General features: G+C 50.4%; 1 protein-coding gene across 13 annotated transcripts in view; it reads right to left on the minus strand.

The window, feature by feature from the left end:
• The window catches only part of Mical3 (microtubule associated monooxygenase, calponin and LIM domain containing 3), a 211,163-nt gene that overhangs the window by 152,665 nt on the left and 31,539 nt on the right, over positions 1–26,959 (minus strand). For 2 of the 13 annotated variants that reach the window (XM_052721448.1, XM_052721449.1), the window contains exon 2: positions 9,163–9,216. The exons of the other annotated variants lie outside the window; for them this stretch is intronic. The gene's annotated coding sequence lies outside the window, so the exon portion shown is untranslated. The remainder of the gene's footprint in view (positions 1–9,162; positions 9,217–26,959) is intronic. 13 annotated transcript variants of the gene reach the window in all.

Raw genomic sequence — 26,959 nt, forward strand, 5'->3', positions numbered from 1 at the left:
GGAGTAACACGTGAAAAATCTGGGCCAGTGCCTGAAACACAGATAGAGATGACAACCGTGACAATTCCCGTCAATCCCCAATGTCAGAACACCAGTGGCAACATCAAACCTAGAGCTCTCATTCAACAGGCCTCGAACACAGGATGGCAGGAAGTACTCTCCGGGCCCATCCCTTCCTCTGTCCGAGAGTCAAAGGAAAGTACCAGTCTCCAGGCAGCGACTGATCCCAACACCGACAAAAACACATAGCTGACTTTGTCCTCCATCCACAAGGCCCAGGCCCAGCTCCAAATGAAAAGCACCAGCAAGGGAACTTGCTACATACGCCCAAGAACAGCTCACAGCAAGCCCTGGGCCCCTCACCTCGAAAGCCAAATCTGGGGTGCTGGGATGGCCAAGCAGCCCCGTTCTCTTGATGGCTGGTAAACAACCACACCCCACAGGACAGCCCAGGGTGTGCGAGTCGTCCTGATGCTCTCCGGGACAAGTGGACATGGGCAGAGACCCCTACGGAACTGCAGAAAGGCTGTGATATTTATATCAACTATGGGATTAAAACAGTGTGACAGGAGAATCTGGTAATGGGAGGAGGGATTCTCCTGTTCTAGGATGCAAGCTCCATGGGGTAGGAATGCTTGCCTGATTTGCTTACTGCTGTTATCTTTAGCTCTTGACACTGTGCCTGGAACACTTGATTGAATGAGAGAGAGGCAAAACTCCCATATGATTAAAGCCAAAAGCTCTGAGTCAACCAGAAGCGGATTCAGATCTTTTTCTGTAGCTATGTGGAAGCTGTGTGACGGTAATAAACCACTCAGCCTCTCTGGTTCTTCTCGGGATAAATGGCGATGATTTAATCCTCACAGAATGTCTAGCACACGGTAATCTCTGAGAAATGAACACTATGAGCTACTAGCTTTCCCCTGCCAGTGCCTCCAAATTCTCCCTAACTCAGGGTAGAAAAGCCACAATGAAGAATCGAAAGAATCAAGAGCGGCTGCCACTTGCTGGTCTAGCCCAACGCCTATCCACCCAGCATGATGTCAAACACACCAGCCCAACCTCCTCTCCACTCCTGAGGAAACTGGACGGTGTGCCCCAGGTCCCCACTAAGAACCAGCACACACCGACACTCCTGCCCATACCCCAGCATGTCATCTCGCTCAGCCGAGCGTGTCCTAAGTCTCAAGATGGGTGCTCTTTCAGGTCACTCCAGGGCACTGTTCCTGAAGGCAAACCAGAACCCCAAGTTTCTCTTGACAGGTCTATTTCTCTGCACCTCAATGTACTGAGGCAGGGAATGGAAACAGATCTCAGGTTTGGAAGCCCCAGGCTAAGGTCACAGGAGGTTTTCACTGGAGACTGGTAAGGTTGCTGGCTTGCTCACTGAGCAGGTGCACAGCCCATGTTTCCTAAGGCCCAGGGTCCAGGGAAAAGAGTAATTTCAGTTTAGTCATAAATCTGTATTTTAGGCCATTAAATGGTATTTGGAAACAGTTCATGGGCAAAACAGAATAAAAGGAGCATGAAGAGGGGTTCCAGTGTTTTTAGTAATACCTGGTGTGGTGGTGTGAAGGAAAACGGCCCAAAACGGAGTGGCACTATTAGGAGTGTGGGCTTACCGGAGTAGGTGTGACCTTGTTGGAGGAAGTGTGTCACAGTGGAGGAAGGCTTTGAGGTCTCACATAGCTCAAGCCATGCCCAGTGAAAGAGACCACTTCCTGTTGTCTATGGGTCAAGAAGTAAGAACTCTCAGCTCCTTTTCCAGCAACATGTCGACCAGCATGCTGCCATGCTTCCCACCATGGCAATAATGGACTAAACCTCTAAACTGTAATGGAGCCACCCCAATGCAATGTCTTCCTTTATAAGAGCTGACATCGTCCTGGTGTCTTTACAGCAATAGAAACCCTGACTAAGACAGAAATTGGTACCAGGACTGGGGTATTGCTGTGATAGGCCTGCCCATGTTTTTGTTTGGATTTTGGTACTTTGGGCTGGGAAAGCAGTGGAACGCTTTAAGCACTGTTTAATGGGCCATACTAGTAGGAGCATGGAAGACAGTGGTGCTGAGAATGAGTTGAACTGGCTCAAGAGGTTTCAGAGGTGAAGAATTTTAGTATGGTGCCTAGAGATCATTCATATGATATTTTGGTGAAGAAAGTGACTGCTTTTTGCCCAAAGAGTCTGCCTGAGGCTAAAGTGAAGAGATTGGATTAATTCCATTGGCAGAGGAAATCTCAAAACAACCTAGTACTGACTCTGTTGTGTGCTTACTAGTGTTCATGCTCATAGATTTATAATGAAAAGGAGGAGAAAGCTGAGGAGGAAAAGAGCACCAGGAAGTGGAATGGAGCTAAGTCCTATGTTCCAGGAGATAAACAGATTAAGAAATGGACTAAAGGGAATAGTGACCTCAGGGTAAGATCCCAAAACAGCCTAGTATTGACTCTGTTGTGTGGTTATTACTGGTCACTCTTATACAGATTTATAATGAAAAGGAGCAGGAAAAGGTAAAATTTGAAGAGAAAAGGAGCAGCAGAAAGTGGAATCGAGCTGGAGATAAACAGATTAAGAAATGGAATAAAGGGAGTGATGACCTCAGGGCAAGATCCCACCCAGCTAAATTTCCAACTTGTGAAAAGGAATTAAAGAAAAGCTTAGAGCTAGGTGTGATGGTGCACTCTTTTAATCCCAGCACTGGGAACGCAGAGGCTGGCAGATCTCTGAGTTTGAAGCCAGCCTGGTCTATGGTGTGAGTTCCAAGACAGCCAAGCTTAGGCAGTGATGGTAACCACTGAAAACAGAGAGTTGGTAAAGATGTCATTGAACAAGGGGGCCATGTTCCAGCTCCAGTAAGCAACCGAACTTGGCAACTTCATCCACATGGTTCTGGAGTTAAGGATTGAAGGAAGGGGTTATGGAATTTGCCTCCACAACTAAGGAAAGCCACTGAGGCCAGACGTGTGTCAGGGATGTCCCTGAATGGAGGCCTAGTAGAGAGGCCATTGCATGAAGCTGTGAGTTGAAGCCTGGATTGCCTTGGAGTCCCCAAGATATTAGAGATGCCAGAGCCATGGAACACCTGCCAAGGAGAGCTGCTAACAGGGAGTGGAACCAGCCCAAGAGAAAGAAGTGTGTTTCAGTCAACAAAGCTGAATGGAGTTGGAGATCTGAAGAGCACTTTGACATCAGACATGGAGATGCAATTTGGAGTTTGCCCAGCTGGTTTTTGGTCTTGCTTTGGTCCAGTATTTCCTCACTGTGCTCCCTTCCCTGTGTTTTGGAATGGTAATGTATATCCTGTGCCATTATACATTGGAAGTATGTGATCTGCTTTTTGATTTTGATTTTACAGGGGATTACAGTTAAGGGATTGTATGAATCTCAGCAGAGACTTTGAACTTTTAAGTAAGTTTGAGACTGTTAAAGACTATGGGGACTTGTTGGACTGAATGCATTTTTGCATTATGATATAGCTACAAGTCTTTGGGGGCCAGGGAGTGGAATATGGTAATTTGAAAGAAAATGGCTGTAGCATGAATCTTAAAAGTTCTTATTAATAAAATCAAACCTGGAGCCAGGTATTGTGGTGAACTGGAAGACCAGAGAGACAGAACAAGCCACAGCTAACCTTACCTGGCCAACTTCTCAGGTCGTCTTGTTTCCTCAGACTGGAAGCTTCTGTGTCCTCATCCCAATGGCTCTCAGCTGAACTGTGCTGTTAGAAGCCTGAAAGCTTAACCAGCCAAATGCTTCTAGTTTCTGGTCCTCACGCCTTATATATCTTTCTGCCTTCTACCATCACTCCCTGGGATCAAAGGCTCGCTTTCTGGGATTAAAGGCATGTGTCACCATGCCTGGCCGTTTCCAATGTGGCCTTGAACTCACAGAGATCCAGAGGGATTTCTACTTCTGGAGTGCTAGAATTAAAGGTGTGAGTGCCACCATTTTCTAGCCTTTGTATCTAGTGGCTGTTCTGTCTCTGACCCCAGATAAGTTTATTAGGGTGCACAATATTTTGGGGAACACAATACCACCACAAATGGCCCCTAAAGGGAGTGGTACTATTAGGAGGTGTGGTCTTGTTGGAGGAAGTGTGTCACTATGGAGGCGGGCTTTGAGGTTTCATATATGCTCAAGACATGGCCAGTGTCCCAGACCACTTCCTGTTGCCTGTGGGTCAAGATGTAAGAACTCTCAGCTCCTTCTCCAGCACCATGTCTGCCTGCACGCTGCCATGCTTCCCACCATGATAAGTGAGCCACCCCAATGCAATGTTCTCCTTTATAAGAGCTGTCATGGCCATGGTGTGTCTTCATGGCAACAGAAACCCTACCTAAGACACCTGTTCTCACAGATCACAGTACAGCTGTAGAAGTGACAGAGGGACATTGTCATTGCTGGCCAGGGAGACCCCACCTACAGTTTCCAACTTACCTTTGCAAGGGAGGAGGACAAAGGAGAAGGGTGAGGCCAGCCAGCCTCAGTGGGTCTGCACTGACCTACACCTTGGTCCTTTCCAGGTCCCCAGGACACAGGGAAGGAGAACTGGATTCCCACAGGGCAGGAAGTGACAATGTTCAACACTCCAACCCCAGCAAGGAAGCAAGCACTACAGGAGAACTCCAGCTAGCAACTTGCTCAGTTATAAAATGGCATTTCCCAGCCTTCCTTGAGGCTAACGTGACTGTTGCACAGATACTGGCTATGAGACAGAAGATGTGGGTGTACCTTCCAGAAAGATCCTTTAAAGATGTGAACCATCCACATCCCCCAGAGAAATCTGTTTCCTGCTATGGTTCGAACTTGGGACACAGAAGCTCATGAGCCTTGAGGCAGAGCCATCAGGGGGTAACTGAGGCTAGATAAGCCCAAGTGCTTGGTGTCACCATGGTGGCATTAGTGACTTCATAGTTATGACAGGGCAGGAAGCTGTCACCAGATGCTGAGATAATACCAATGCCACTTCTAGGGTTCTTGGCTTCCAGAAACATGAACCAAAATTAAAACAGACAGGAAAAAAAAAAAAAAACAACTTTTTTTTTTGGGGGGGGAGGTCTCATGTAGCCCAGGCTAGCCTTGATCTTGCTGTGTAGCAGAAGCTAACCTTGAACTCCTGATTCTCGGCTGTACACCACCACAAGCAGTTTTCAACTTCTACTCTTTATAAAGTACAGAAAATGGACTAGACATCTGTCTTCTGTTTTCCTGGAAGACAGAAATAAGACAGCTGGAGATCCAGCAGCCACACCTGACCATAAGGTAACCTGACACTTCTGGTCCCAAAGGATCTAGGTGAGGGGTACTCAGTCTGCGGGGCAGTACCGCGGCCTACCTTCTGCGGTCATCTCCTGCAGAAAAGCCAGGAAGCTCCTCCAGCCTAACTCCCGAACTCAGCAGCTGAGACTCCACCCAGCCAAGGTTACTTTAGGGTCTCGGGCCATGCGGTCCATACATTGTTCCTTAAAAGGCAATGCTCTCAAACAAAGATCGAGCTGAACTCACTCCTAGGAGACAATGACGGCAATAACTGGGAGCTATTACACAAGGGAGAAAAGCAGGCTGAGCCCCAGCCTGGCTGTCTTCTTCTCCAGTGAGTCTCAGCCGCCTCAGCCTCACCCACATTCTGCTGAAGCTGGAACACGTCCCCTTCTTTAATGCAAAAAACGGAGGGGAACTCTGGCCAAGCATTGGAGGAGCGGGCCACAGCACAAACACACAGCGGCCAGCAGGCGTGACTGACCCCAAGGTGGGCACACGAGGGGCACGTGCCAAGGTAGCTGTCTGCTAGTGGAGGAGGGGGCAGCAAAGAATCAGAGAGGTCAAGGCAGGAGCGTGGCTCTATGACAGAGTACTTGCCTAGAGTGTGTGAGGCCCTGAGTTCACCCCACCACCTTATCATCACCCTGGGAGGATAGGTTAAGGAAATAAACGCCGGCAACTGTGTGTGAACAGGATCCTTCCGGAACAGGAAACTAAAGATAAATAAAGGGAGAGAAAACCTAAAGAGAGATGAAAAGAAGAGACTATTCGGATGTAACAGGCCCTCGGGGAGCAAGGCCCGGGGTTAGCCAAGGAAGCTGCGTCCTCCCATCTTTCCTCCACTCTCTCCTGGAGAAGCAGAAGGAAAACAAGGGCAGTGAACAGATGCTTCGGGTTCAAATGTGTGTTCCGGCCTGGGGCTGTGGAAGGGGACACTGCAGCAGGACGGGTCTCTTCAGTCCCTTCCTGCCTGCTGCTGCAATCTACTCCTCCCGGCAGTCCTCAGCCCTCCATCTCCAACACTGCTCGTTGCCACTAGACAGTGAGCGCCTCTGTGTGTGTAAGTGTATATACACGTGTGTGTGTGTGTGTGTGTGTGTGTGTGTGTGTGTGTGCGCGCGCGCGTGCGCATGCGCGCGCGCTCCGCCTCTGTATAGGTATGTGTATATATGTGTGTGTGTGTGCGCGCGCAGGCAGGCATGCTCCAGGGCCTAGGATGTGATCAACACAGAGTCAACAAAAGCAGCTAACAGGGGTGTGTACATGGCCCAGCAGTAGAGAGCATTTGCTACACAAGCATGAGGTTGTAAGTTCAAATCTCTAGCTGGGCATGACCAAACACATCCAGCAACCCCACACAGGGCAGGGTGGGGTGGACTGGAGGGGCACAGACAGAAAGATTGCTGGGACTTGCTGGCTACCAGCCACGCTCCAGGTGCAGTGAAAGACCCTGTCTCGAGAGAATGAGGCAGAGAGTGAGAGAACACAACACCCCACGGCCCCCTCTGGCCTCCACATACCCACACCTGTGTGCATACATCATACAGCACACGATAAAGGACTCAACGAACATTAGCTGTCCACCTCCTCAGTGGCACGTGTTAGGGGCAGAACAGCGGACGCCCTGTCGCCCTGGAGCTTCGGCTCTCAGGAGCTGAGACGCACATAAGCACACCCAGGACCTAGTGAGAAGTGCACACGCACACGCACATGCTGTGGAGGGGGGCAAGGCGAGGGCCGAAAAGTAGTGCCAGGACACAGAGGAATGAGGAGGCAAGCTATGGGTCCACCAGGACAAGGGACAGTGTGTCCCCCACAGGTAATGGGGTTGGTGAGAAGGGCAGCCAGGCTGGGAGGGCTCAGGGCTCCACGGATGCGTTAGCTTTTATCCAGTACAGAGGACTCCCTGCAGAGGGCCATGGGCAGAATAAAGACAGCAGGAGGTGGCTTTGTGGGCAGGTGGATCAGAGCTCGGCCAAACCCAGGGGCCTGACTGCATGAAGAAGCCAAGGTGGAAAGAGCGTGGGGGTGGAGCAGACAGGGGCTGTGTGGGACAGGATAGGAGGTGTGACTGGGAGACAGGCATGGCCCTGACAGTCTTGCTGTGAGAATGTACCAGAAAGGAAGGGCTAAACTAACTGCACACAAGCATCTCTTCCTACTGGGGCTGGCGAGAGGTGAGAACGGGCTGGCCAGCCCTGGCACTCCCAGGGCATGGGGGAGTAGGTCAGTCCCGGGTAAGCAGGGCAGTCATCCTTGGCAGAGGTCCTTCTCCATGTGGAACAGGCCCAGACAGCCTCTCACTCACTACTCTTGTTCCCTGTCTCCCGACATGGCTGCTAACTCCAAATCTATCCCTCATCTGACTGAACCAAGACAACTAGCCAGACATGGGAGCTCACACCTTTAATCCCAGCACTGGGGAGGCAGAGGCAGGCAGATCTCTGAGTTTGAGGCCGGAGCTCTAAAGGTGAATGAATGCCTCTTCTCAGCACACAGCCCATTCCTGCAACCCCTCCCCCCAATATGGGCACCTGGGTGCTCCTGAAGGAGGCAAGCATGCCTCCACATAACAGGAGCAGCAGACAGGGAGGAGAAAACAAGCTGGAAGGTCTGTGCCCTCGCCACACTCAGCTCTGCCAGTCACCTCTGAACTGGTGGCTCGGACCACACCATCCTACTGCACCCACAACCTGGCCGGTCCTCACTATCCTCCACAGGGCAAAGGGAGCCAGCATCACTGGTCACCCAAAGATGCACCGCTCAGATCCACACAAGCCTGTTCGTGAACATTCCAACTGAGACCAACTAGAAGACCTACAGGAACAGGAACAAGTCCTTCCCCACTGACTACAGGAGTGAGTGGCAAGTCTGTCAACCGTGTGTCTGCCTCCGCTCCGTGCTCAGTGTAAAACAGCCCCCAACGACACACACAGAGAGTGAGGCACCACTCCCAACCAAGGAGAAGATTAGCCTAAGTGCTGCAGCACAGCAGCGGCACCCTTCTGAGCGCTGCGCCAACGGCGTGCCAAGTGAGTCAGGACCCCGAGGCCAGGACAGAACAGCTCACACACAGGCAAGGGACAGGGAAGTGGTTCCCGCTGGGCTGGGGAGGGCAGGGCAGTGGTTCCCACAGAGCCAGGGAGGACAGTGGCACAGCAGCATGGCCAGAGCCAGGCGAAGAGGATGTTGCCCAGGAACATGGAACCCAGCAGGTGTGAGCATGGAATGAAGGTGGACCGGATTAAAACCTCAGCACGGGGAAGGCAAGGTTAAAAAGGGAATACCATCAACCAGGCGTCGCGGTGCACGCCTTTAATTCCAGCACTTGGGAGGCAGAGGCAGGCGGATCTCTATGAATTAGGGGTCAGCCTGGTCTTTATAGTGAGTTTCAGCACAGCCAGGGCTATGTAGACAGACTCTGTCTCAAAAAAACGGAGGGGGGACCACCTAACAAATTCTGAGCACCAATTCTGGTAGACCTAGTTTAGGGTACCGGGAACAAGCAGTTTCCAAAGACATTCTGAAAGAACTAAGAGTGGATTTGGCGGCACAGGGCACACCACACAGCTGCACTCAGTCACATCTTCAGCCTGGCTCAGGGAGCAGAAAAGCAAGTGCGCGCGCACACACACACACACACACACACACACACACACACACACACACACTATTCTCTAGCTAATGCATTATCCATGACATTCCCAAGAGCACCAGGTTTAGATAAGACCCTGCTGGGGACACCAGCACGCGGGAAGGCAGCTGAGATGTCAGTGACATCATCTCGCTCTCCTACACTTCAGACAAACATAGGAAGCTCAGGCAACCCTTACCTCCCCCAGCAATACGGCGGAGTGACTGTTACTATGTGTTGGGCCTATTTTACCTATTCCTTACCCTGCCATGGCGTTAGCCTTCCTTCGCTGTGACAGAAGACTTGAGAAAGTCGACCTAAGGGAAGGAAACACTTCTTTAGCTCACGGTTTCCAAGGTTTGCACGTACAATCACTTGGCCCCATCACTGGGCCTGTGGTGCTTCAAGACATCACAGCTTTAGTGTGAGGTAGATGAAATAAATCCATTGACCTCATGGCAGCCAGAAAGCAAAGGGACCCAGCGTGCCCCCAGTGACCTAATTTCCTACAACTAGAACTGACACCCTGTCTCCAGGTTACACAACCTTCCAATAGTGCCTCAAGCCAGTGATGAAGCCTTCTGACACTGGGAGGGGGGTGCCTTGGGGTGACACTCAAAATCCAAATTGTCATACATGTCCAGGCACTGGCCTCCCTCTCTGGGAACCCAAGCAATGAGGACAACAAGCAAACCTCAGACACCCCAAGGCGCTCAGGTAAAACTGCCCACTCACCTGGGCCCACAAACCTCTACAGTGCAGTGCAGACCACCGTCATCCCAGGGTTGGTGCCTGGGGAAAGCCAGGCCTCACTGAGAGGCCGGAAAGCCATCTCCACGCCATTCACCTAAACCCAGACCCAAGTAAAACACTTTAGAGGCAGTGTGCTCTTGACTTCAGATGAGGGCCTCTTAACCAACCAGGCCAACAGCTCAGGCTCATACAGGCACAAGGTTCCTGGGGACATATTTTAAGGGCACGCTCCCCACTCTACTGTATTTATAATATACAATTGAAATCCTGAGACTCTGTTTACACACTTCTGGCCAAGGGAGGTGAGCCAGCTCCCCAATCCCAGGCCACATCTACTGAAGCAGAGTAAACGAAGTGGCATCATTACTCCTGGGGCTGGATTCTGTGTCTCACAAGGACAAAGCTGGGGACATCACCCACCTCAGCCTCTCCCCGCTTCAGCTCAAGCAGGAAGTCCTGTGATGGCAAAGCCGTGAAAGGCAGCTTGCTGTATGGGGCTGTCACTCTGTCCCTCAGCAGCCCCCTCCCATCAGGTCCTTTGCATGGCGATTTCGTCTCCATGACACTCTGGGTAGGCATGAGCCCCTAAGCCAGTCTTGCAGTCATTTCTAACAGCTGCCAACCGAAGGCGTCACTCACTACACAGGACACCACGGCTAGCACCAGGTCACCACAAGACCATCTGCCCTGGTAACTAGTGGATGTGTCTGGGTTACCTACATGTTTGGGTTTTGCTCACTGTCTCCACACAAGGCACATGTCCACACTCACTACCAGCCATGGCTGAGTGGGAGAGGGTGTCAACTGGATCAGCTCAACGGAACTCTGACTCTCTGTGAGGTGACACCTCCTGAACCTATGCCAGCTGTCACGCGTCGCTATGTACACAGGACGATCCCAGACAACAGGCTGTGTGAGTGGGACCGTGCTTCACAGATAAGCTGTTCCTTCACCGAACGGCAGCCACTGAAGAGCAGCTGGTTCCTAGTCTGAGCCAGTCCTCAGAAAGTAACTCTCACTTCATCTACAAAGGACAAGGTTCAACGACTTGCGTTTCATTAAAAAAAAAAAAAAAGAATTGCTCTACACAGATGAATTCCAGACTCAGAGGCCTTTGGAAAGAGCGGCCATGGGCTCTGGCTTTGGCTGCGGAGCCTGAGGATAACAGCCCGGCTGAAAGTGGCCAGCCTAGACAGGGTAAGACAGAAGTCAACAGCCTAGAGAAGACCCGCCATAGCCAGCAAGCAGCCGGGGGAGGCTCAGTGTGGGTGTGCATCCTCTACAAGTCCAGCAGCGGGCCTGTGCCCACATCCTGGGGCAGGGCACCCGGTGACGGAGATCTCTCACCTTGTGCCTGAGAGATGATGGATTGTCTGACTCTGCTTTTTAGAGACAGGCTCTCCTCACATAGCCCACGTGGGCCTCAACTGCCTAACCTGAGACCCTTGGAGGTGGGGGTTATGAGACAGGCCCAGCACATCTGGCTTAGGTATGGCATCAAGGATTTCCATAATACCTTGTTTGTTTGTTTGAAGACAAGGGCTCACTGTGTAGCCATGGTTGGCCTGGAACTCACTATGTAGATCAGGCTGGCCAAGAACTCACAGAGACCTTCCTGCCTCTGCCTCAGGGAGTACTGGAATTAAAGGCATGCAACACCATGCCCAGAAATACCCGGGATTTTTTTAAGATCCTGGAATTAGCACAATGTCAACATCAGAAGAAGTGCTCTAGGCAAGTCACTTCTACCTGACTCTGGGGCAGTTTCCTGCTACATGTGGGGGGTGCCATGCCTACTCTCCTGTCCCTAAATACGAGGATGGTGCAGATTGTGTAGGTACCAGTGGCACCTACAACAGCCGGTGTCGAGGCAGACACGGTAGTGCTTATAGTCTCAGCTCTCCATCTCAGCCCTCAGGAGGTGGAGATAGAAGGACCAGGAGTTCAAGGTCATCTTCAGCTATGAAGCTAGCGTGGGGCCAGCCTGGGTTACATGAGACCCTCTCTACACAAAACAAAACTTTAAAAAGCACCGGTCATTTAAAAATCACTTATTACACGTGACGGGCATTAAGAAGCATGTGTGTGTCCCAGCCCATTGGGCCTTTACAAAATACCGACAGTGAGGGGCAATTGCCAGCATGGTTCTACAGAAAAGGAGAGACAGAGAGATCCAGCAACCTGCCCCAAGTCACACAGGGGTGAGCCAGCTGGAACCTGACCCCGGGAAGTCTAGGACCAATACACTAAATAGCCTTCTGTAATTATGTCTATCTTCATCCAGAAACCGCGGAATGAGCAGTTACAGTTGTCTGCAAATTACAGATGAGAAGAAAGTAGCAAGCTGATTTTGTCCAGCTAGGCAGCTTCAGAGCCAGGAGTCCAGCAAGCCGCCTGACCTCTGCAGTCTGCGCTTTCTCAATCGGCCAGTGTGGGACTCCTGTCCAGAGGAGGGGACACCGCCTCCCCAAGGAGGACAGGGTGAAGGGTGAACTAGATGCCATGAGCATGCTCCCTGCAGTCTGCCTCCCACACAGGAGGCTCGTCCCGACCCCAGCTCCTCAAAGATCTGTCTGACACAATGCTCTAACTCCAATTCTCAATGTCCCCCACCTTCCCTAAGACACTCTGCTCCCCAGTTTGACTAGCCCAGGGAAGTAGGAAGGTCAGGAGATATTTGTAAAAACTAGAAGAGAAAGAAGAATGAGTTGAACAGGAAAAATCCCCCAGTGGAATGAGGAAGCAGGGCCTGAGACATGATCCAGCACTGTGACTACTAGGCACTGCCACACACGGCACTCGGGGGACTTTACTCTTCGAGGAAAAGGTCACACTGTAGGGTTCGCAACCCACCGTGCAGGGAAGACAGGCATAACCACAATGGAATACAGCCTTTTTTGGCAGAAGAACTTCTTTTCGCCATCAGCAATTTCTTATCTTTCTGGGACAGACAGCTATTCCTTACAGCCCGCTGACTGGAGGACTGCCCAACACTCAAGAGCGACTACGAGCCCAACCTTTCCCCATGGGCTGCGAGTCTGTTACTCACAACAGCGTTTCTACACACTGAGGAGAGCGGCGCGCACATGTTTAGGACACCGTTCACACAAGCCGTAACACATGATGACCCTGCCCTGTAGACCCCCAGGCCAATCCCCTGCATACACACAAGCACACTAACCACCCACAGCATGAGAAGGCCCAGAACAGACAGACACCTCTTGACAACAGTTCCAAACAGACAGACAGGGGGACAGTGAGATGGCTCAGTGAGTATGGCCCATGCTGTCAACCCTGACAAGCTGAGTTTGATCCCTAGGACCTACATAGTTGAAGGAGAAAGCTCAGTCCCAAACATATATATACATATATATATATATGTATATATATGTATGTATATGTGTGTGTGTGTGTGTATATATATATATATGCTACACAACAGGCTTCCACTAGTTAGAATCACTTAATAATCTTAACTGAAACTTAGAAAAATTTTAAATGCTTGTAAAAATTAGCAGAATGGGCCGAGGCTGTGGCTCAGTGGTTAAGCACTTGCTCAGCACAGGCCAGGCCCTGAGTTCCAGCCCAGTGTCACAGCTAACAATAAATAAATCAAAGTTTCACAGGAGGAAATTTGAGGAGACCCTGAAGGTTAGGTACGGCCAAGTTCAGCCGAGGGTAGAGGAAAGGAAGAGAACAGAGAATCAAAATAAGCGAAGAGAAACAGGGTAGCAAGCCCAGACCCAGACACCGAGGTTCTCTGTGAGGAACAGTGAGCGGAGAGGAAGTGACCTTGGTGACCTTGGCCTGAAGTCTGGACCTGTGTGTGTCACTGAAAGAACAGAGTTCTCGGGGGCAAAGGGCAGGGAAGCCAGGAGACTCTGCAGAATTGTGGAGGCTCCGGAGTGCTGCAGCTCCATATCCAGGTCAGACAAACCCACCGGTCCTCGAAGTGAAAGGGATGGAGGTGGGTGCAATCTGTGCTGGGGTGTCTTTGCAGCAGCCGCCAGGCCTGCGTGCCATCCCCAGCACCACAAGAACGGCCAGCGGCATAAGTGATATTAGCGTTGGAACCTGATACTTCTTAAGAAGCGAAAAGTAAAACTAAGGGCAAATAGGATGCTCCGACACTGTAAGAAAATGGACACAGTTCCAACCACAGAGACTTCCTTATGGAACCCTCAAAAGGACCTCTAGCCAGTGGGAGCTGGGGAGCAGGGAAGACACCCCAGGGTGACTCCACAGCTGGTTAAGGGCTCACTGGAAAAGTGGATGGAGAAAGAGGCTTGGTATACACCTCTGGAACTCAGAACTCTGGCACCCACACCTGGTTCCTGGTCAGCAAGTGAGGAGGGAATTGCTAAAGGAAGCCTCATCAGCCCCTCCCCAGGCTGACGTGGGTGTGGACAGCTCTGAGAACGCAGGAATACACAGGAGACCTCAGAAGGGGAGGTCCCAGACAGACACTTCTGGGAGATGCTGTCTGCAACCTGGTGGCCCTGCACATGCAGGACCTGGGTCGGAGGCCTGGGTTCAGAGGTCCTGAGCCAGAAGGGATGGGGAGGACACCGCATTTCCTTTCGGCATTTTTGGCAGCATGGCGGCAGGAGGCAAACAGGGCGGAGTGAACCCAGGAAAGTCTGATTAGTGATTCAGCGCCGGCCACACAGAGCTTCTTCCCACCTTCACAGACATGACTTCACCAAGCCCTCGGGTTCTTTCCTGACAGGTTCTCACAGGCAGGTCACAGGGAGTAGAGAGGAAGGCTAAGCCCAGGAGCAGCCTTCAGGAGACCAGAGAGGCACATGGCAGCCGACCGGAGAGCACAGAGGAGGCGCTGGGCTGACTTCTCTCCGCTCTGCCAGAAACCCAGGCTGTCTCTCACAAATGACTCTGTGAGTTTAGGAAAAAGTGAGTGTCCCAAAAGTGAGTCCCAAAACAAGTGTCTAGGATTCCACAGGCCAGACTCACAATCTGCCTCGCCCTCCTTGTGGATGAAGAACTCTAACTGCCTCAAATCACTCTTAGACAAGCCAAAAACAGACAAAGGAAGGGGGAAGTGGGGGTGGGGGGAGAGCCTTAGATGGATGAATTTTATCTCTAGGGGCACCTCAGGTGATCCCTCAAAGCCTACATGTGCCAGGTCAACTACAGCAGCAGAATGAAACTGCTGTTCTACACTTCTCTGTGTGTCTTACAGAAAGTGTCCGTGTTCGGCACCCACTGAATCCACTGGGTATCAGGCACTGTGCTGGATCTGAGCACACACAGGGAACAAAAGTCTTACATCCAGAAAGGGAGGTACAGGGGGGAGCAGTCAGTTTAAAAATGCCCTTCCCCGTCAGCAGAGTTCATACTGTGTGCCCTGACATGGTCTGTGAGGAACAGACCAACAAACACTGAGGAACGGGTTGGGAGGGTCCTCCTTGGCGCAGGTGCAGAAGGAAGGTCTTGGTCACAGAAGTGCTGCTTTACCTGACATGACGGAGCTACGCTGGGTGAAGGCAGAAACTTGAGTTTCCTGGAACAAAGGCCAGTGGGTTTAGAGTTCAGTGCCAAGGACAGCAGAGCAGGTGAGGCTACGTGAGGCCAGGCCGGACATCTCAAAGATTTGGATACAAACACTTGTTTTCTTAAGAGCTCCAAAAGTCACCTTCTTCCTTGAGACACGAATACATGCTTGCTGAGCATAGTGGCAGGCACCCATCATCCCAACACTTAGAAGGCCAAGGCTAGAGAACTGCTTGAACCAGGAGTTCCAGGCCGGCCTGGGTAAAATCACGAGACCCCCCATCTCCAGGGAGGACAGAGGAGAGGAGGGAAGCGAGGAAAAGAAAAAAGAAAAGAAAAGGCTGAGCACAGTGGCACACACCTCTGATTCCAGCATTCAGGAGGTTGAGACAGGAGGATATGAAGTTCAAAGCCAGCTGAGGCTACATGAGCCCCTATCTCAAAACAAAACAAGAGAGTGAGAAGACAAGACATGTTTAACTCAGCACATTAAATAGAAACTGACAGCCGGGCAGTGGTGGCGCACGCCTTTAATCCCAGCACTTGGGAGGCAGAGGCAGGTGGATCTCTGTGAGTTCAAGGCCAGCCTGGTCTACAGAGTGAGTTCCAGGACAGCCAGGGTTGTTACACAGAGAAACCCTGTCTCAAACAAATACACACACACACACACACACACACACACACACACACACACACACACTGATGAATGACTACTTAACACGTAAACCGATGGCTAAAACTGTTAGCCTTTAAAAAAACATATCCGGAAGCTACACCTGACTCCATCCGAACGGTGCAGCTCACTGGAAACGGTAACTTGGAGGCAAGATGTGTCAAGACGCTCCACAGAGAGGGTGGGACCCAAGCGGAAACTGAAGTCTGGAGAGAATTCACTGAGCCAGCCGGGTGGCCTGCTCCAGGCGCACCGCAGGCACACAGGGCAGGGCCAGCGAGCACAGAGACTGTGAGAACATGTGCTCCCGGGAGCACACCGTGGGAGCACACCATGGGAGCACGGCGAGCCCACCCTAAACGCACAGTACCCAGGCCGTCGTGAGCTCCAGGGAGGCCCACCCTTCCCAAAGGTCTCATTAAGAGACCAGAAGTGTCAGCTAGGCAATCCAAGGCCCTGGGCTGGAGTCCCAGCAGACACATTTCAGGAAGAAAGTGGGTAAGACTGTCTGCCACAAGAGGAGGAGGAGGAGCAGCAGACAGCTATGACTTGCTGAGATTTTAAAAAAAAAGGGGGGGGGAGGGGAGAGAGATGCCAAAGAGAAGGGAGAGAGGGGGAGGGGAGCCCAAGTTGTTTCAGCATTATGCAAGCAAAATTCCAGGCATAAGCCAGGAAATTCAAAGGTCATGGTTCCCACAGCAACAGGAACCTGACCCGTCCGCATATGTAGCCTTTGGCAGTGCCAGGACCAAGGCAACCTATCATGCCGATGCTCACCGAGCAGCTCCCGCCAGCCCCACATACCTGCCGCAGGGCACCCCCACTAAGTCAGCACATGCCCAGCAGACCACACCCTGCTGCGTGAAGCTCACCTGGTGCCCAGGCCAGACTGCACCAAGCCCACGACAGGCTTGGCAGCCCCGATTCTCCTTGGCAGACCCTGCTGCTCCTGCCTCCACCCACACCTGCCCGCTACGGGTTTTTAATCTTAGCTCCCTGTGGGGTGTATAACCACGGCTTATCCAACTGGCTTGGTACAAGAGGGAGCAGGGAAATGTGTGTCGGGGGAGGGGGGGAGTAAAGGTTATCGACACTCCCTCCTCTCCCATCTGGTAGTGTCCCAGGGCTCGTCAAGCATCACCACATGGAGAAACTGGGAAGTGGCAGGGGTAAATGTTGTACTTCAAAGGATGCCATCAAAGACTCGAAAAGAGGGCTGCGAGATGGCTCAGCGTAAGCATAGGAGCTTGCCGCTAAGCCTGGCAACATGAGTGGATCTTCAGAACCCACAGAGTAGACGGAGAGAACTTCCCTAAGATGTCCTCTGACCTCCACAAGCATATGCACTTAAAAAAAAAAAAAGTAACTAGAAGCCAAGCTTGGTGCCTCCTACCTATAATCCCAGCCCTCAGGGGCAGAAGCAGTTCAAGGACAGCCTAGTATCAAGACCTTGTTTCACTGAGTATGGAGGAACACACCTGTAATCCCAAGACTTGGAAGGTGGAGGAAGGGAGGGCCGAAGTCTTGCTTCTGAGAATTCATAACCAAGCACCTAATGAGTCTAGACACAGGCAGTCACCAGGCCCCACAGCTATGCGCAGGCACAAGATGGACACAGTGAGGTGGGTCAAGAAGGTGACAGCCGCAAGCCACACTGGCCATCTCACCCCCACCCTGGGGTGGGGTAAAGTGGAGAGGTGATCCTGAGCCTTGTCAAAGGATGGGTGAGGGCCTTCTCCTGAAGGCATAACTGTCACCAGAGAAGACTGAAGACTCAGAATCCCTCCTTCCTCTGGACCAGTGGTTCTCAATCTGTGGGTCCCCTTTGGAGGATCAAAAGACTCTTTTCACAGGGGTCACTAAGACCATCTGCATATTGGATATTTACATTACACAGTAACGGGAATAATGTTATGGTTGGAGGTCACCACAATATAAGGAACCTTATTAAAGGGTCACAGCATTAGGAAGGTTGAGAATCAGTGCTCTAGGCTATGGCTCCTCATGTAGGCAGCCGAGCTCCCCAGCTCAGTGGAATGAATGACGTTCCTGTCCCTAAGCTCCAGAACACACTCAAGGAAAGCAGCCAGGCAAGTTGTGTGAGCCGCTGTCCAACGCCGAGCATGCGCCTCACAAGGCTGATGAGACATGCTTTGCATATAGCTACAGTCACACACATGGAAGCCCATGACACAGGACCTAATACAAAGGTGCTCAACAAACCAGAGATGTCCGCGGCGGCGGCGGCGGCGGCGCTAGGGTTCTCACACTCTGTGCCCACTGCCAGCACTGCTACAGGACATGACGACCTTCATTCGAGAAGGCTGTGTCCATGTTAATGCTTTGTCTGCATTTTAACAGTAAACAGCAGCGTTTCATGGGCATCCACTCTGTGATAAGCACCGGCTCATATGCTCTTCTTTGGGCCCCGATTCCATTGAGTCCGTATAATAATGTCACAGGGTGGTCATCGGTATCAACTCTGTGTTGACGAACAGTTAGTAGTGGCAGAAAAGGAAGCCGAGCTCAAACAGTCTGAGTCTAAGGTCTCCAAACTTAACTGTGTCACATTTATCTTCAATGTATGAAATTATGTCCCCAGCAGGCACCTAACACAGGCCAAAGTCATTCTCGGAGCGATTCTTGGAAAGAGCTGTCAGTCTCGGGTCAACCTTGTGATCACGGAACAATATGGAAACGGTCCTAAGCTCTGGAGTCTCAGGTGCCATTGTTACCCCCTGTCACCCATTTGACGGAAGCAGCTTCCCATGCTTCGCTTCAAAATGATACTTGCAAAATAGTCATCCACGAATTCTGACGCCCCCAGGATAACACTAAATGAACAAGCCTCGGAATGTTTTTTAATATTTTTAAAAGATTTTTTTTAAATGTGTATGAGTGTTTTGCCTGCAGGTACATATGTGTGTGTACTTCTGCCCACAAATCCCAAAAGAGGGTATCCAGTGCCCTGGAGCTAGAGTTAGAGGTGGCTGTGAGCTGCCACGTGGGTGCTGGGAACCAAATCTAGGTCCTCCGCAAAAGCAGCAAGTGCTGTTAATCACTGAACCATCTCTCCAACCCCCAATTTTATTAATTCTTAATTAATTTTGTGCTAAGAACAGAACCTAGAACCTCATGCATGTTAGTCAAGCATTCTACTACTGAACCACAGCCCCTAGGACTTATTTCAACTGTCACAAGCTTCCTATTTAATAAACCCTACAACTTCCTTGTATTCAGACAGTCAGAACTCACATTCACCCCTTTTCTTACTCAGTCCTCATCTACTTTATTCTCATGCTCCACACACCCGGCCCCCCCCTCCCCACTGCCTGTTCAGATTACATGCAAAGAAAAAAATCCAACACATTCACTTATCCCAATTTGGGCATGGAGATAAAGAGCTAAGAGAAACGAGGCTGTAAAATAACACATTTAAAAGTCACCCCAACGGTGGCCCCAAAAGAAGAACCCAGTATTCCCACCCACTAGTGAGCTACATTGACCCTGGACATCAAGCAGACTCTCTCGAACACCCCCAGTTTTCCCCACCTTTCACGGGACACAAGACATACTAGCGAATGTAGAAGGCCATGTGGTACAAAGGGGGCAGCACATTTGACAGTCAGCAGAGTGCCACTGGGTAGGTTTCATGTTCTCTTTGGACTGCTAACGTATGTGGGAGGGATAGAACAGCAGACAGTTTCACACTTTCTGGTCCTTTGTCCACATAACCCAGATGCACAGACTGTTACTAAGCTTTCTATTTTACTTGAGCAAATGAAGCTGAAAACCCCATCAGGTGACAGGAGAGTGCTATGGGAATCACCGGCAACAGCAAAGCTCCGTTCTCCAGGGCTGGACTCACACACACCTCAGAACACCTGCCTCATCAACCTCAAATCCAGCTGAGCCCCGAGTCCCGGGCCCCAGTCAGTGTGTGTGTTCAGTCAGAAGCAGTTTACATCAGGAGGCATCCTGAGTAAAATGCCTTCAAAGGCTACATGACCTCAGTTCTGCTTGCACAGGATTTTAAGTTTCCCAAATCTAAGACCAAGTCAACAAGTTCTTGAGATTAGAAAGCCTGAGACTGTTAGAAGCTAATTCAGTTCTCCAGACTTCAGTGCAGCAAACACTTGAAAACCCTGAACTCTACCATGTAAGTGTAGGTTTTTTGAAGAACTAAAGGCAGGCTGGACTTGACCAAAAACAAAAAACAAACAAAGAAAAAAAAACCTTACATGTCTCGTGGCCTAAACACAACTCAGAAAATGAAAAGACAACCCACAGAATCGAAGACAATGTTTGCAAACCACATGTTTCAGAAAGAACTTGCTTTCAGAGTATATGAAGAACTCCAAAAATTCAACAATAAAATGGTAACCAATTATTTTAAATAGTCAACATGCAGGAGGACATCACTTCACTTCATACTTCTGGGTGACTAGAGTAAGAAAGGCTGGCAGGAGCTGTGCACAGTGGCACATGCCCATTGTCCCAGGTACTTGGGAGATGAGTGGGAAGGTGGCCTGAGCCCAGAGGTCTGCGGCAGGGAGGCAGGAAAAGGCGGAACCATGAATGTCAGTAAAGATGTGAAGAAACTGGACCTCTTCAGTAGTGCTTTGGAATAACACTTGGGCGGCTCTTCCCAATGTTAAGCACCGACTTACCAGGCAACCCAGGAATTTCACTCCTATGTCTGCCACACAAATACATGAGCATTCCTTGTAACACGGTCAAGGAGCAGAGCCAACCTGGGCAATACATAGAGCCATGGTTCTCTCTCTCTCTCTCTCTCTCTCTCTCTCTCTCTCTCTCTCTCTCTGTTTTTCAAGATAGGGTTTCTCTACGTAACAGCCCTGGCTGTCCTGGAACTCGCTCTGCAGACCAGGCTGGCCTCGAATGCACAGAGATCCACCTACCTGGGTGCTGGGATTAAAGGATTAAAACCAGTGGTTCTTAACCTGTGGGTCATGACACCTTTGGCAAACCACTATCTCCAAAAAATATTTACATTACGATTCATAACAGCAGCAAAAATTACAGTTATGAAGTATCAACAAAAATAACTGTACAGTTTGGGGTCACCACAACATGAGCATTAGGAAGGCTGAGAACCACTGACATGGATAATGTGGACAAACAAAAAACCCACATGTGAAATAGGGCATGGACTGCTGCAGGTTCATGGCCAGCTTGGCCTAGAAGTGAATTTTATAGAATACTGATCAGTTTTAAAACAGAATAGAATTCTGATGTTCACAAGAACATGGATGAGCCTTGAAAACAGGCTGAGTGAAAAAAAAAAAACGCAGGCAGGAAAAAAATACAAAAACAAACAAACAAACATATAACTGTATGGCTCCCTTCATAAGGAATGTCAGAACGGCAAATCTGGAAGAATGGAAGCCAGGGAGAAGCAGAGTTCAGGGCTGCTTTGGGGGATCATAAAAACGTCTTAGAATTGGTTACAGTAAATGCTGTCCAGCTCTGAATACACTGAAAACCACTAAACTGCATAATTTAAAAAATATATATATATGTGGTTAAACTATTGGGTTTTTTTTTGATGATTTATTTATTTTTATGTGCACTGGTGTTTTGCCTGTATGTATGTCTGTGCAGGTACCAGATCCCCTGGAACTGGAGTTACAGACAGTTGTGAGCTGCCATGTGGGTGCTGGGAACTGAACCCAGGTCCTCTGTGACGAGCAGTCAGTGCTCTTAACCACTGAGCCATCTCTCCAGCCCCACTACTGGTTTTTTTTTTTTAGACTGATTTATATATAGTGTTTGCCACGTGTGTGCCAAGTGCCTGCAGGGGCCAGAAGAGGGTGTAACTGGAGTTAGGGAAGGCTGTGGGCCCCCATGTGGGTGCTGAGAATTCAATAAAGAAATCTCCAAGACAACTAGTGATTTTTTTTTTAAAGAAATCTGTGTGTGTGTGTGTGTGTGTGTGTGTGTGTGTGTGTGTGTGTGTGATCAGATTACAACCACAATCTCTTCTTGGTTGTACTCAGCTTTGCACAGCAGTCTAGCTGGCCCATGCACTCCTGCAGATGACTCCAATCTTGCCATAGAAGCAACGGGTCTACAGATACACACCATGGAGTCCAGCTTCACACAGGTTCTGGGGATTTGAACTTTGGTCCTCACCTTCAGTGGTGAGGGCTTTTACGCACTGAGCTCTCTCCATTGCCCCACTCAGTGACTTTTCGTAAGACAGTCGTTGACTTAAAAAAGACAGGGGCCCTACTTCAGCTCACTAGCCCAGCCTAGCTCACTCTTAGAATTATGTCTAGTCTCCTATCCAAATGTGTGGCTTCCTAGTAGACATGAAGAAATACCATGTATTTCCTTTGTTGTTGCAGTTTTTAAAGACAGCATCTCATGTGACCAAGGTTGATTCTCCTACCTCCACTCCCCTAGTGCTAAAATTACAGATTCATGCCACCACACTCAGATGGCACCGTGTATTTCTGAGAACGTCTATCACTGCTCTGGATCATCAGGAGGGAAGCCTGGCCTAGTCCCTCACCTGGAGTCTGCCCAGAGGCAGAACTGACAATCCCACACTTCTGGGAGACAAATGAAGGGGGCAATTTGGAAGTGAAGACACAGTTGTTCGATGGGACCTCCCTCCCCTATCAGCAGTGACAGCTGCCCCTACCACCCTTTGTCACACCCACCCTGTTACTGTTACAGTTACACTACCCCATGTAACCCACACCTAGGGGACAAGGGCAATATGACACACTGAGAACCACCAGCAAAGCCTGTACAAGGGAGTGGACAATGCCTCTTTGTTGACACAAGTGTTTGCTTCCCAAAAGAGTACTGTAGCCCTCCTCCCCACCCAGCTTCCAAACGCCATGGGACTGAGTGGCCCACCAGCCTGTAAAGGGGACGCTTACATGAACCCCCAACAGCACCTAAAGTTCTGGTCACACCCACCCTTTCTGTTGCAGAATTTCTACCTCTTGCTCCTCCTCCCTTATCATCTAGCTGCAGCCTCACGTGTTGCCCAAAGGCTGCAGCCTGCAGCACCCCTCCCAGCCTCACCCACAGGCTACTGCACCCGAGGCACCCTCCACTCCTGCTCACGGAACTATCACATCCCGGAAGGTGATAGGAGTGAGGTATCACCACAAACCTGGGAAGGAGTATGAACCTGAGACACACGGAGTGTGAGTGGTGTGGTAGTGAGGCGGGTCTCAGATGCTGATCAGAGTGGTATGGTCTTCTGGGGGAGGAGAGCAGTATGTGCAGTCCTAGAAATGATCCAGCGTTAGCTGAAACACCACCTCTCAATTTCATTCATGCTCAGTCTGCAGAAGGCAAAGCTCCCTCCCTGCCCGAGGCCCACCTGGTGGGGATGCCACATCTGCCTTCCTGGCCTCTAGCCCACCTTCCCCAAACCCTTCACAGCCTGTTACTTCCTTGTTTAAGAATGGCTAAGTGTGTGGCTCGATGGTAGAATGTTACTTAAGCAAGTGCAAGGCCTTGGATTCCATTCCCAGCACTGGGGGAAAAAGTCATCCTGGAGAAGGTATTAGTCAGGGTTCTGGAGAGCAACAGAACTTATAGAATATAAATATATATTCTATACAGACCCCCGGCTAATACCTCCTCCCAGATTTCTCCCGTGTGTGTGTCCATATACATGAGATTTATTAAAATGGCTTACAGGCTGCAGTCCAGCTAGTCCAACAATGGCTGTCTACCAATGGGAGGTCCAAGAACCCAGTAGCTGCTTAGTCCACAAGGCTGGATGTCTCAGCAGGTCTTCAGTATGTGCCAGAACTGTGAAGAGGCAGGCTCTGATGCCAGAGAAGGGATGGACTTCCAGGGAGAGCGAGAGCAAGCAGAGAGAGAGCGAGCTTCCTTCTTCCATGTCCTTTCCATAGGCGGCCAGCAGAAGGTGTGGCCCAGATTAAAGGTGGATCTTCCCACCTCAAAAGATCTGGATTAAGCCGGGGCGGTGGTGGCGCACGCCTTTAATCCCAGCACTCGGGAGGCAGAGGCAGGTGGATCTCTGTGAGTTTGAGGCCAGCCTGGTCTACAGAGCGAGATCCAGGAAAGGTGCAAAGCTACACAGAGAAACCCTGTCTCGAAAAACCAAAAAAAAAAAAAAAAAAAAAGATCTGGATTAAAAGTGGGTCTTCCCACTTCAAATGATTTAATTAAGAAAAAAAATCCCGCCGGGCGGTGGTGGCGCACGCCTTTAATCCCAGCACTCGGGAGGCAGAGCCAGGCGGATCTCTGTGAGTTCGAGGCCAGCCTGGGCTACCAAGTGAGTTCCAGGAAAGGCGCAAAGCTACACAGAGAAACCCTGTCTTGAAAAACCAAAAAAAAAGAAAAAAAAAAAGAAAAAAAATCCCTCAGGGGTGTACCCAATCACTTGGGTTTTTAGTTAATTTCACATATAGTCAAATTGACAACCAAGAATAGCCATCACAGAAAATATTCCTATTTTCAGGAACACCCACTGAAGCACTTCGAAGTTCAGGGGTACAACTTACAGGTGATGCTAGGAAAAAATTCAAATTTCAAAAACAATAAAAAACACGCAAAAGCAAATGGTCAATCTGTCTCTCAGTATGGAGTAAACGGAAGTCCCTGTACTAGCCCCAAACATCCCTAAATTCAAACAAAATTAAGTTACTACATACACCGAAGTCCAAACCTGCTACTCAGCATAAAAGTTTAACACACACAGAGCCTCGAGAGCCACTCCAGGCTGGTCTGTGGCACCACACCAGTCTACCCAGCATCCTGTTCGGTCCTCCTCTGTGAACCTGGACTCAGGACTTGCCTGAATTGCTTCATCCAGAGGTGCGAAGGAGGGGTAGGAACCAGCGCGCTGATGCTGCTCCAGGCAGGCTGGAGAGCTGCGCTCACACCCATGCACAGTCTCTTTCTTCTCCAGATGATGCAGCTCCTGACTTGGCATTTCATATGTCCTGGATGACAAGAGTCGGCTCTGAAGAGGCCAGTGATAACTAAGCCCTGAGAAGGGCCCAGGCCGATCTATAAAGGCTACAGACATTTACAAAGGCAAAGAGCGTTTAGATATGACAGGATTCAGCTCACCGCAGTGGGTCATCCACCTCACACTCAGATGACAACTTTCCCTTTCTTTCCTCCTCCCTCACCCAAGCAGAACACCAAGACTCGAGTCCCACTGGAACCAAGCATTTAAACACTCCCATTTCTGGTTTCAGTCTTTTTTAAAAGTAGCAAAAAGAAAATCACTTTGGCCCAAGCCAGAAATATTAGGATCCCCTCACACACCTTATTTCCAAAGTAAATTACTGAAATTTCCTTTCATTTTGTTTTCCAGATAAAGCCTAGGGCGAGGGGCGGGAGGGGTGGGGGTGGGGGAATGCATCTGAGAAGAAATCATGTTCCATGGTCTGAGATGAAGGAGAGCAAAAGGGAAGACGCGTCACCCCGACAACAGATCTCACGTGCTGTGTCCAGTTCAAGTGGGGACTGGCGTCCTCACAAAGCTGGCGGCACAGCAAGAGCTACATGAGGAAAGACAGAGCACTGACCCTCCAGTGACAGGTCAAAAGACAGGTGACCCTCTGGCCCCACACTGCTCTCCCTCCAGGCCACTGCTGGTCCCAGGGGACCGCTGAGTAGCCCCAGCTGGCATGCAGGAGAATCCCGTTGGGTCTAAGGCAGATGTCCCCATGATGAATGCCTGTTACTGAGTATAGCAGTCATCTAGTAATAATAGATCCGGGGGTGAGGCACTAGCTCCGAAAGCAGTCGGGCTACAGTTCCCCGTCCATGCCAAGTGCCCTGGTGCTCTGGACTGTGGCAGTGGAACATAGAGTCTTATTTTTGATAACTCTGCACTGAAGCATTTAGAATAGAGAGGTGTAGGCAACCAGGGCAAAGCGTGACCGATGAAACCTAACACGTCCATCGAGGTACCAGGCGACAGGGACCCGCTCTAGTGCCGCTTCTGCAGCTTCTACACAGGAAATTTTGCCGCAATACCCACCGGGCCCAACACAGCTACAGGAGGACCTCCTGCCAGTGCACCCGAAACCAAGGCGGCAAAAGCAGCCGACTAGCAAGACGGCATGTGTGTGTGTGCGGAGGGAGACATCAGACAGTTCACACCCTGACGAGCACCTGGAAGCACAGACACTCCGCTGGCTACCCTGGGCTTTCTCCAGCACTCACATACGCTATTGGCTCATGCTTCCCGGCTCTCTTTACTGAATGGGGCCAGGGAACACTTAACCAGAAGCTCCCGCTTTGTCCTCCTCCACCTCCTCCACCTCCACCACCACCCCGCACCACCCCCACCACCACCACCCCAACCCCCCCATCTCCTCACTGCTTATCTAATCAGAATCTTCTTTCCAAAAGGTCTCTGGCATCAGGTCCCTTCCTCTTTATCTTCAATGCCAACATCCTGGCCCAGTCCTTTGTCACGTTACATCTGAATTATTACCAACTGCTGGGGGTGGGCGAACCAGTGGCCAAGTCCAACCTCCAAGTTCACAATGTTTTTTTTATGTAATTTAAATGATTCAGGGGAAATCAAAACGAGACTCACTTTTATAACAGATGAAAGTTACATGAAATTCGTATTTCATACATAACAGCTTCAGTGGCCTGCAGCCACACCCATCTGTACTGCATTATCTTCAAAGCCTCTCACAATATTCCTGAAAGGCTGTCCTTTGAGTATGGGCAAAACCATTACCATCACGAGACCCTCACAAGATTGGGCCTATTAACAGTCCCTTGTGGAAGTGGGGGATTCCCAGGTGTGGGTAATCCTGCCCCAGCTGTGTGTGGTGGGAAACCACTCCAGCATGTAAGAAGAGGAAGGTGGACTGGGGTGGGGACTCTGAGGCCGCTTCTGGGGGTTATCACCCACACTGAAATGGAACTTCAGAGCGATGCAGCTTTGGGGGATGACCCATTCGCCTGTAAGTAGGCCCAGTGTATTCCCAAGATGAACGCAGACGAGGTGTCTTTGGTCAGCAGGTGCCTCTCTATCTGGAGACAATCCAAGTCAAACAGCATCACAAAGGCAGAGTTGAGGGGCTGCGTCAGAAAGGACCCAGAACTGAAATGCTCACTTCCCAGCCCGT

The sequence above is a fragment of the Peromyscus californicus genome, unplaced genomic scaffold (assembly GCF_007827085.1).
Source record: "Peromyscus californicus insignis strain IS unplaced genomic scaffold, ASM782708v3 Scaffold_6__1_contigs__length_162567912, whole genome shotgun sequence".
NCBI lineage: Eukaryota > Metazoa > Chordata > Mammalia > Rodentia > Cricetidae > Peromyscus > Peromyscus californicus.